This window comes from Microtus pennsylvanicus, chromosome 9 (genome assembly GCF_037038515.1).
Source record: "Microtus pennsylvanicus isolate mMicPen1 chromosome 9, mMicPen1.hap1, whole genome shotgun sequence".
Classification (NCBI taxonomy): domain Eukaryota; kingdom Metazoa; phylum Chordata; class Mammalia; order Rodentia; family Cricetidae; genus Microtus; species Microtus pennsylvanicus.
This window is the reverse complement of record NC_134587.1, coordinates 105287431-105299220: the sequence shown is the minus strand read 5'-3', so window position 1 is coordinate 105299220 and position 11790 is coordinate 105287431. Positions and strand designations below refer to the sequence as shown.

At 41.9% G+C, this 11790-nt stretch overlaps 1 protein-coding gene across 7 annotated transcripts in view; it reads left to right on the top strand.

Moving 5' to 3' along the window:
• Positions 1–11790, top strand: part of Csgalnact1 (chondroitin sulfate N-acetylgalactosaminyltransferase 1) — a 329616-nt gene that overhangs the window by 130425 nt on the left and 187401 nt on the right. The window lies entirely within an intron of this gene.

The window sequence follows — 11790 nt, the reverse complement described above, 5'->3', positions numbered from 1 at the left end:
CCCTCTCCCAGAAGCTAGAGAGTTTCAAAAACTTCCTGGTCAGGGATGAGACTTCATGCCCAACTCCCCTTCCCATGCTGGGGTTTGGTCTGGCTTAGCTTGCACAGATGTTGGACGTGCTGTTGGAACCACCGAGCTCACATATGCAGCTGCCTTGATGTGTCCAGAGATGCTGTTTCCTTGCACTCAACCACCTCCTCTGTTTTCCCCACAGTGATCCCTGAGCCTCGGGAGGAGGGGTGTGGTTTGTACATTCCATTTAGGGCTGAACATTCTGCCATCTCTTATTCTCTGCATCTTGACTACTGCTGAGTCTTTGTATTAATCACTGTCTACTACAAAACTTCTTTGATGAAGGTTGAGAGATGCCTTAACTTATGGGTATAATGATGACTCATTAGGACTTGCTTTAATGCTACGTCCATTTAGTTTTCAGTGGTTATATTCCATTCCATCATGTATATCCATGCTACATGGATGGTTTCCCACTAGCTTCACAGCAGACAGTAGGGCTGCACACTTAATGCTAAAATTATCACTAAAGTAAACTGTCCAGTTTTGTTGGTATGGAATGAGGTTTGTATCTAGGTGGAGTTAGGGGAGGGTGGTTAATTTCGTTACTAAACAATGTATAAAATTCTTAAAGAATTAATAAAAATATTTATAAAAGGAAAGAATACAACATATTGCCCAGGGCTGGCTTGTAGCTCAGCCACAGGGACTTCCTTAGCATGTGCAAAGCTCTGAGTTTAATCTCCAGCACCAACCACCTGTAGCGGCGTAAATGAATGCAGATTGTAACAATATATATAGCTTTAATGTCGAAATAGACTTACAGAACCACTGTTCCAGCGGAGACCAGGAAAGCAGAAGCAACAGCTGGGAGCATGCTCGCCAAATTTATAGGCAGACATTAGCCCGAGGCGAACATGCCCCCCAAGGGGCGGGACTTATCCCTACAACCACCAAAATAAACCAACAAATAAACAAAAATGTACAAAATTTGTTATCTATGTAAGCCTATATTTATTTGCAAATAAAAATAAATATACAAATAATTTTAGCTTTCACATAAAAACATGTTTCGTCAATTTAAGATAAACTTATTAAAAAATGGAATTTTCACTTTTAGCAAAGTTGACATTTTTTATGTATTCATTCCATTCTTTAGTTTCAAATTCTGCTCTATTTAATATAAATATCATCGCCCAGATATTCTGGTCATTCCCGTTTCTCTAGATTCATTATTTTCTTATGTTTTCAAGCCATGTGGGCATTGGCCTCTTCTACAGGCAGCATAGAGTTAAGTATCCTTTGACAGAGGCATTAACCTGTTCACATTCATTATTATGCTTTGGTCTTCGAAACCTTTTTACTTTTTATGTTCCTTACTAGTTCCTACTGTTCAATTCCTAGATTATATTCATGTTTCTATTTTGGAATTGTGAAAGGCAAACAGCCGATGTTCGATATAATGGTGCTAATTTTATTGCTTTAAAAAATAAAATATGAAGTTGGTTTTGGTAGTACCTGCTTATAATTTCAGTATTTAGGAATGGTGACAGAGGGATTAGAATTTCATGGCTAGCCTTGGCTATATAATGAATTCAAGGCCAGCTTGGGTTATATGAAACCCCACTTTACACCATAAAATAAATAAAAATTGGATTGACTCATATTTGCTCTGAAGGTTAATCTAAAAATAAAAAGGGCCCAAAGAAACCACAAGCAATGGGGCATTGTTGGAGTAAGCACTGGTTGCAATAGAAGTTTGCTCTAAAGGGTAAAACTCATTTGATTTAAAACTGTTGACATTTTTACGTAAAAAAAATAGTGCTATATATCAGGCTTCTTAAAATTTTCCTACTTAGGTTTCCTTTTCACCCAATAAATTGTTACATGACTCCAGGTGAACAGATATATAACATAGGTCTGCAAGCCAAAGGTGACTGGTGATTAATCATAATGAAATGTGGTTTAAAGCAATTTTTGGTACAACATTTAATTTTCCAAAATGAGATGACGCTGCTTGTATACATTTACATAACAAATTAAATTTTAGGTAAATATTTGATCCTGTGGGCCATAGAAAGCTTAACATTTTTTAATTGATTAATACCTTTATAATTGGCATTGCTGAGAACATGCTTTTCATAAACACCGAGTAAAGAGCTGTGGTAGTCTGACAGGCTTTTCCAGTCTCAAGCCAAAATTATTTTAGTGATTTTTTTTTCATTAGTCTTAGTTCAGCTACTCAGACAACAGTTTTGAAAGTCAGGCATCTAATGCATATTATCTGGAGATATATTAACATGAGACTTACACAACAGTAGGAAAATATTAGAAGTCTTGTTTCCCATAATTAAACCATTATGTTTCCACATAAGAAAAACTCTTGATGTGTACAGTAAAAGCACTGCAACCCAGAGCATCCTACAATCTTAAGTCTAGTTGAGGTGATTCAGGCAATGTTTGCCTTGGAGGAATCCACTGTACTGAGCTCATGTCCTGTGCTCAGAACCAAGGTTCCAGTGAGGTCATGTGACACAACACTGGTGAGCGATGCCAGGGACATTTTAGATCCCACTTTGGGGTTAATTTAGAATTAATTGTTGGATTTTCGATATTTAGAAACCTTTTACAGTTGCCAAACTTTATGACTCTTAGGTTCAGTTTCATGGCCTCATGTGGGGTCACAATTCACAATTTAAAAAGGAGAGTGTATTAAGGTCATCTTAAAAACATGTTGCTCCACCAATTTGACCCTCTGTTTGCTTCAATAATCTAAAATAAAAATTACGACTATAAAACTTGAGCCAGGCCTCTGTGTCTCTGCTGTGCACCCAGGATCCTTTAACACTGGGGTGCTCAGTCATACATAGACAGACAGTGACCAATGAATGGAAAGCAAGGGCATTCACTGGCTCGTTAAACCTTCCATGAATCTTTTTACTTCTTGGATTCAATTTTTCATTTCTAAGTTTAAGAGTGTGGGTCATATGTGTCACTTACGATGTCAGAGGGATTTTAATCTTCTGCGATCAAAAATTATTAAGTATGTATTGGATAACTTTGAAATCAAGCCTCATATAGAACAAGAATCACAAAGGCAATACAATGTGTGTGTGTATATATATATATATATATATATATATATATATATATATAATTTTTAAAGTGTGTGTGTGTGTACATGTGCCTGTGTGTGCAAGTGCCCTCAGAAGCCAGACACATCAGATCTTCCTGCAGTTATTGGCAGTAGTGGGCCACCTGACATAAGTGTTGAATATGAAATCTGGGTCCTAGACAAGAGCAGTATGCTTGTGAAATACAGAACCATCTCTCTAACCTCTACAATTTTTTTTTAAAAAAAGGATAAAAGATTGTAAGATGACCCAAGGTTCTGCATCTTGATCCAAACAATGGCTATGCATGTATAACAATGTGTAAAATGCCACTGAGCTAAGAAGGTGTGATATGGGATTCCCCTCTGTATGATGTGATTACCATTGATGAATAAAGAAACTGCTCTGGACCTATAGCAGGGCAGAACAGAGCTAGGCAGGAAAAACTAAACTGAATGCTGGTAGAAAGAATAGTGGAGTCGGATAGAAGCCAGAGACAGAACTTTACCCCATAAGCCACAGCCATGTGGCGATACACAGATTAATAGAAATGGGTTAAATTAATATAAGAACTAGCCAATAAGAAGCTAGAGCTAATGGGCCAAGCAGTGATTTAATTAATACAGTTTCGGGAGTCTGGGCGGCCGGGAAAGGAACAAGCAGCCTCTTACTAAAGAGGTGTCGCTTTACAGACTCATGTAAAAGGTGAACTGCAAGATGTTGGGTGGCACCGGGAATCCCTCAGGGAAAGGCTAGTAAGACAGCAGCCCCTAGTGGCCTTGGAGTCCCCAGCCCATTGTCTCACCTGATGAGTCTCAGTGGAGAAAAGATGAGCTTATAAAGTCTATTTAGTGAGGCCGCAGGGAGTTCTGAATGAGTGACAGGGTAGAGAGAGCACTTGGTACTGGGCCATTGAGAGTTACATTTTAAAAGAACATAAAGAGGATTATACAGATGAGTTGATTTCAAGGAGCTCAGTTTCCCGTCACTCTTTTGGAATCACCCCAAAGTCTAGAAAGACTAGAAATCTCACTGTTAAAGAGACTCTGAAGGAAAAGACAGATATATTTTATTAATGACGTTGCAAATTCCTCATATCACTTATTTTTGGGGGAGTCACCTGGTAATTTGTAATAAGACACAGAGCTGATTATAGTTTTTAAGTTGTTAATTCCCTACTTCAGATTGTAGCCCAAGGAAATAGCTCAACAAAACCCACAAGATTTATTTACTTAAAAATGCTTCTCTGGCTTATACTAAAGCATGGAAACAACTAGCTGAGGGATGGCTAATTAAGCCATCTTAGCAACACGGCGGGATAGTGCTCCACCGGAAATGGCAGATATATGAGCTAAGGAGATACATAGAGAAGTCAAGCAAAAAATTAGGAAATAGTGTGCCCGTGGTGAATGCTGAACACATAGAACACGGTTACAGCATAATAAAGGTTGTCAGTGAACTGTGAATCACTGCTGTGGTCTAGGGACGGTGGGATCTACACTTTGAGGTTTGGTTTGAAATAGTATTATGGTTGGTAAATAAGTCCATCAAGGAATGCAAACGCATAAATCATATGTCCAGAGGTAAGACAGTGTTTATGAAAATGGTATGTAAAGGTCAGAATAAGACATCTGTGCAGGTAGAGGGTGGGACAGAGATTTTAGAGGACTTGTGATTTTAGAGTTTCAGCAAATCACATGTCGTGAAAGTAGTTACCACACAGAAGAAAGGCTTTTTCCAAAAAGAGTTTTCAATTTGGCTAAATTCACAAAATAGTGAAATAAAAATTCATGAGAGAAGTTGTTCCAGAGACGGCAAGTTTCAGTCAGCTGCTCTGTTATTTTTCCTCATGCTTTTTCCCTTCTCTCCCCTTTGTCATGATGGAAGGAAGACTTTCTACATTCTGAGGTGCTTTAAAATCTCCTTGTTCTCTCTCTCTCTTTTCCTCCGTCTGTCCCTCCCTCCCTCCCTCCCTCCCTCCCTCCCTCCCTCCCTCCCTCCCTCCCTCTCCCTCTCCAAGGGTCACAAAATCCATCCACTTAACAAGAGAACATGATTCATTTTTCAGTGCAAAGAGTAAACACACGCAGTAGAGCCCCGCCAGGACTGGAACTACAGGGCAAGCATAGCAACAGCACCTTGTTTGCTCCTTCTGGATGCATGAGATGGTGACAGGGTTGGGGGTGGGGTGGAGGTGAGTGTGTGGTGGGGGCTGGGTTGAGGTCACACATTCCTTCTTTTTCTATCCCCAGAAGGTTCAAATCAATACTTTAGTGTATTCATTTTGTTTTTTTTTAAATATTTATTATGCATACAATATTCTGTCTGTGTGTATATCTGCAGGCCAGAAGAGGGCGCCAGACCTCATTACTGATGGTTGTGAGCCACCATGTGGTTGCTGGGAATTGAACTCAGGACCTTTGGAAGAACAGGCAATGCTCTTAACCGCTGAGCCATCTCTCCAGCCCAGTGTATTCATTTTGAAATGAAAAACGTTAGGGTACCAGGATAGCATGGCAGTCCCTGGGTGGGGGGACCCTCTTCCTTTTGAAGTGTTCCTTGTGAAAAGACTATTTTTGAAAAACGGTGACAAATCTTGCAAAGTATGGGAGGGCTCCAGGTCTTTCAGGAAGAGCCAGAGCTTTGTACTTGGCATGTATTGTTACCCTGGAGACACCAATACTTGTTGACTCAAGTAGCAAAGGTAGGAAGGATTCCCTGAAGGAAACCTGAAGGAGTCTTGAACTATTGGTCTAAAACTTTAAAGTTTTCTAAAGAGAAAATAGATTCAAGGATGAAAGATGACTCGCCCACATTTACAGCCACCAGATAGGATGTGGCCCAAAGCATTTCTGAGGATTTCTGCCCACTCTGCTGCCTCCACTCCTTGCTGTAGGACGCCAGTCTTCCATGATCGCTTCACGACTGGTCTCTTCCGTAGCCACACAGATGACTACTATCCAACTTTGAGGTGTAGCTGGTAGCTGTCTAATGCACAAAGAGCCTCTTGAAGTCATGAGAAGCATGAGCCAGCAAGTCATAAAACACAGCACCAGCCCAGGACCTCATGTTTGCTTTCTTTGTTTGTCTACCAGAGGGGAGAAGTTTAACCTCCAGCATCCAAGTGTGGTGTCCTACTACCTGGAAGGGCGTGTGACCCTAAGCAAGTTGTTTGAACTTTCTGAACCATAAAGTCCTCACCTGCACTCTGGGGTTTTCTAACTGTCCCTACTTTCTTGAGGTATTGGTTGAAATTATTTGAAATACTCTTTTAGGTGGGGCCTGCCTATTAAGAGCATTCAATATAAATGTCAGCTGCTGATTTACTCAAGGGGGCAGTTAGAGTGACAGACGTCCAGATCTTAAGAAAACAGTGCTATATTTTTAAAAAGTTGTTCCATTCACAATAATAGGAGGGAGTGGGAGGACACACGGTGCAGCACATGAGAGGAGGCCAGAGGACAAATTGCGGGGAGACAGTTCTTTCCTTCCACCACATGGGTCCTGAGGGTGAAGCTCGGGTCATTAATACTGGCACCAAGAACTTTACCCACTGAGCCATTTCAACAGCCCCCAGCTCTTTACATTCTGTGGGGGCAGAGTATTGTTCAGGCACAATTATTGGTGCTTTAAAGACTTTTCTGGGGTTCCCTTTTACCTCATCTTTTTAACAGGACATACCAAGAACTAAAACCATATTTTAATGATTTAAAAACGTACTGTTAAACATCATCGAACCATGAACTTACGTGTAATTTCATTGCTACCTTCTATACATGGTAAACATGTCTGTATACAGAAATGATAGACTCCCTATGGCAATATTCATTTGCATTTTGAGAGCAGTTTTGTTAAATGATGCATATGTACAATTAATATTAATGTTTATTTATTTGAAATGTGAGGTAAATATTTTTTTCTACACCTCTGGTTTAAACTCTACCCCTCTATAATCCTTCCACCAGCCCAAGCCAGTGGATTAATTGAATAAAGTCTATTATATAAACATTTACACAAGGTTTATATTTTCATGATGGAATATTTATTTTGTAACATCATAGTCCATATCTGAAGCTATGAATGGCAGGTTCTCAACCCTTTTGTAGATGGAACATGATATGGAAGAAACTGGGAAACGGATGCAGCAAACCTAATGCATTTTCAGGATAATGAAGGCTCATGAGGATACAAGTATATTGTTGAAGTGACTTTTTAAAAAAATATTATCATGGTGTTTCTCAGCATGGACATGCCCACATCTGGGAAGATGGCAAAATTGCTGCTCAAAATAAAAAAAACCCATGTCTGTTCAACTTTGATGAAAGGTTGAATTTCTCCATCTGTCAGTGTCGCCGGTCCCATGAGTACAGTAGATCAAGCTTCGGTCTTGGACATGTTCAGTCCGACAGAATCATAAAGAAGCCGGAGAGAGCAAACTTTATCCATTCTGTCTCATGTTCTGAGCTCTTGTCCCGAGAGCTCACACCTGAGAAGGCTGGGATTAGAGCGTCTGGAGAGCATGGCAGTGGTGGAGCCAGGATTCTAGCAGATGCATTTTATGCGGGCTCATAAAGAGCACGTCTATTCCCTGTCCTGTAAGGGAATCTGAAGATGGTCTATCTGATCCAGGCTGTAGTTTGTAAGTGACTTACTCAATGTCATCTGAATACCTGACGGCAAACCTGAAACTGCTTTGACTTTTAGTGTTTGTTTCATAATTTTCTATGTCTGATGTGTATGCATGTCCGGCTGTCCATGGAAGGCAGAGGTCAATGTTGGGTGTCTTCCTCAATACCTTGCTACCTGAATTTTTAAAATAGGGTTTCTCATGGAACCTGGAGCCAACAAGCCTCAGGGATTCTCCTGCCTTTGTCTCCCCAGGGCCAGGATTGTAGGCACATGAGTTTACACCTAGCTTTTGTGTGTGCTGAGGATCTGAAGTCGTTCTTACGCTAACATGACAAGGACTTTGTCAGCTGAGCAGTCTCTGAAGCATTGGCCTGTCAGACTGTTACCCCAGCCCTGGGTCTCCCCATGGTGCCCTCTGCTCTGTTGGGGCTCTATCTGTGTGTATTTGTATTTTTTAAATTTGGGTTGTCTCTGTTGCCTGGGCCATTGCATGCCAAACTACTTGTTGTTGATCACTGTGTCTTCTGTGGGATGACTTGTCTTTGTGAAATGGGGAAAGCCCATCCTGAGAGGTGTGTTTGGTCAATGGAAAAATGTGTTAGGATTGCCTACTCTACATTAGTGAATCTATGAATCGTTACACTCAGAAAGTCCATAACCTTACGTGTTCGAGTCCCTCTCTCCTACTCGTCACAGATAAGCTATACTATCATGCATCTCTCTTGTTCTTGCAGCTTGTTTCCACCTGTAACTAATTTAGACAAGAATTATTAGCTGGACTAGGAATCAACAGGCAAGGCAACCATGTCCTCACTGAGAACCACTGATGTCCTATCTCCTCATTTCACAGAACTTGACTGGACACTCACAGATGCTTAGGACTTGCATAAAGTCATAGTCAGTCACCTACTAAAGAGGACAGGCCAGGACTCTGGTTCTGGATGGGAGTAAATGCTGCTGATTTCCCTGGGGCATTGTTCATGCCTCGCTAACATCTTGGAGGCCATCAAACTGAGTGGAGCCAGCCCAGAAGGGTTCCCTGGAAGGAGGTGTCTAGCACAAAGACTACATGTAAATATAGCTATGGTGCTCCAGACTGTCTGCTGGGAAGAGCTGGGAAGCAGCTCTCTTTAGGAGGAAGAGCTGTCTGGAGTTACCCTGCTGTATCTTAACTGATTTGGGAGAAAGATTGTTGTTGATCTCAACTAAAGCAAACGGAAGAACTTAGTTTCTTCAGAAAACTAATTACAACTTAGACTGTGGTTTCATTAGTATCTCTTTATGTACTCCAAGCCGCGCCCCCACAGTGTTTGCGTTTCTAGTTGTCATGTGATTTGAAACACTTCATTTTCTAGACATTAGTGGTTTGTTAAATTTTGTGTGTACTGTGTATGTCTGGTGCCTGCAGAGGCCAGAGGAGGGTATGAAATTCTCTAGCCTGGAGCTGCGATGGTTGTGAGTCACCAGATGGGTGCTGTGAACTGAATGTAGGTCCTTTGCAAGGCAGCAAACACTCTTAAGGCTGTTTATCTGGCTCCTAACGCTGTGTGCATTAAAGGAAGAGCAGATGATTAAACAGCATAATTGTGTACCTCCATCCATCAACGTGAGAAACTGAAGCGAAGGAAATAAGTGTGGCACACTTAAGTGGAAGGATTAGGAAGAAGATTTTTTTTTAATGTGCGTCTATGCTTTCTGGATCAGGGACACAAAGTTCATCCTGTTTTTTTCATTTCCCAGAACGACAAAAGAGTCACCCCGTGGAGTGGGGGTCATGCTTTGGAAATCAGCTCTGCCCTGAAATGCACGATTTGCAGTCACTTATTCAGTGTGGAAGGAATGCAGTTAAGAGTATGGTCGCAAGCTTCTTGCAGTGCTTAGTGTCCCAGCGTGCTTTCTTTTCTGAAACACAGTTTTGAAAAAGATGATAATTTTAGAAGCTGGCACACAATGCCGATCCTGTTCCCAGCTCTGGCTCCCAGGACCGACAGGCAGGGAACTCCACTGACCCACATTTAAAATGTTGTCTCTCAGGATTCAAATGAATTCAGATTCTTATAAGAAAAGATCAGGTGGATCCTGGGAAGGCTGTGTCCTGAAGGCCTCAGTAACAGTCTTTGAATGCTGGTGGCATCTCTACCTGCTCACTGGTCTTTGGCAGCTACTAGTCTGTGGACCCGATCTCCCTTACTAAAGACCCGCACAAGGGACGGACCATCTTAGTTCTTTTCTTGTTCCTGGGATAAAACACCCCGACAAGAGAAATTTAAGGGAGAATGGCTTATTTTGGTTTATAGGTCTGAGGTACATAATCAATCATGGTGGGGGAGTCATGGCAACAGGCAAGAGAAGCTGGTCACATTTCATCCACACTAAGAAAGCAGAGAGAATAGGAAATGGGGCTGGGCCATAAAATTTCAGGTCCCACACACAGTGATCCATTTCCTCTAGTGAGGCCCTATTTCCTATCCATAGCCTTCTGAAACAGAGTTGACTGCTGGGACCAAGTATTTAGCCATGTCAGCCAGCAGGGGGTGGGGGAATTTCACATCGCAATCACAGCCAGGGCCTTCACAGGCAGTGTCAAGCAATGGAAAGAGGGAAGCTTGCTTTTCTCCAGCATTTTGGCTTTGAAAATTAAAATTTCAAAACCTCCTTTACCATAAATTAACCACAGGCTTCTTAACCCCCTTCCACTACCCCTAAGGCATGTGTCCTTAGTGTTGCTAAGGCTACTGAATGGCTTCCTAAGCAACGCAGCAGTGAGGTTGAGGACACGTTGCTGCATCTGGTTGAACACACCCCTCTCTTTAACACATCTACTGTTCATCTTCTGGAAATGTTCACTGCGCTGTGTTTTTTTTTTCTGCCCTGGTCATGTACTTGGTTTTGCTGGCGATTCTGCATTCTTGTATTGGACTTTCCTCTACCAGCTTGGGAGGATTCTTCTTTGGAGGAACTAGAAGCTTGGGATTACAAAGGAGATTATTCACTTCCCAGAGCCCAGGAGCAGAGTTTTAATGAGTTCTCTTCCCAGAAACCGAGGAAGGAGCTGGGCTGTCCTCTGATTCCAACCTGCCTAGTAGCAGGGTCTCAGAGCAGGCTGAATGTGGAAATGACTGAAGGTTTCTGTTCTAGCTGCTGGCAGGAGCGAGGAATGACTGAGTTTATTAATGATCTTGCAGGGCTCCGAGTTGACAGTCTATTTGTTTTCATTATGTAAACCAGCGTGGTTTGGGATTATGCAGATTTCCACCTTTTTACTTAGAAGGCAAAGAATATTCATTAAGGATATCAATAAAGACCAAGGCGGTGATTGAGTCTCCAAAACTGTCCCCTGCAAGCTGAAAGACAGAAAACTTAAGGGGCTGAGAGAATGAGAGATTGATTGGAAGGCAAATTATAAACCCATTTCAGCTCTTGGCCTGCGGGCTGGGAAGTAACATTATTTGTTGTCAGGGATGGAAAATAACTCAGATTCAGGTCCAAGCGATTATTCCACGTTGACACGGCTGCCTGTCTGCCAACTGCAGCTCCATTTAGACATAGATTAATTAGCCTGGCAGAGGGGGGCACGGGCTCTGAGAGCGGGGCTGAAGCGGGCTGCTCTACCCTAGTCTCCACTTTGGAGGTCTGCAGATCTGCCCCCCAGGAAGCTGACAACCCACTTTCATTGCTAAACCCACAGCGAACCCGGGTGAGAGACTGGATAGAAAACACTGTGCATGTCTACCGGCTTTCTTAACGCCAACAAGTCAGAGAAAAATCTTCAAACTTCGTTGCTGCCAGGCTGTCCCCATGGAGACCGGGGGGACCAGCTAGCAACCTGTAGACTTGAGTGGCTTATCAATCTTTCCTTTGGCCTTGAATAAACCATGTTGGACTTTTATTATTCCTTCATGGGACATAGAAATGGTAGTGTATACACTCACATGAATATAGTATGCCCATTACTTGAATTATAGGACAGATGGGATAAAAATAAGGAAAATTCTTGGGGGAAGTGAGCCCCAAGTTAGATCACTGGAAACAGTAT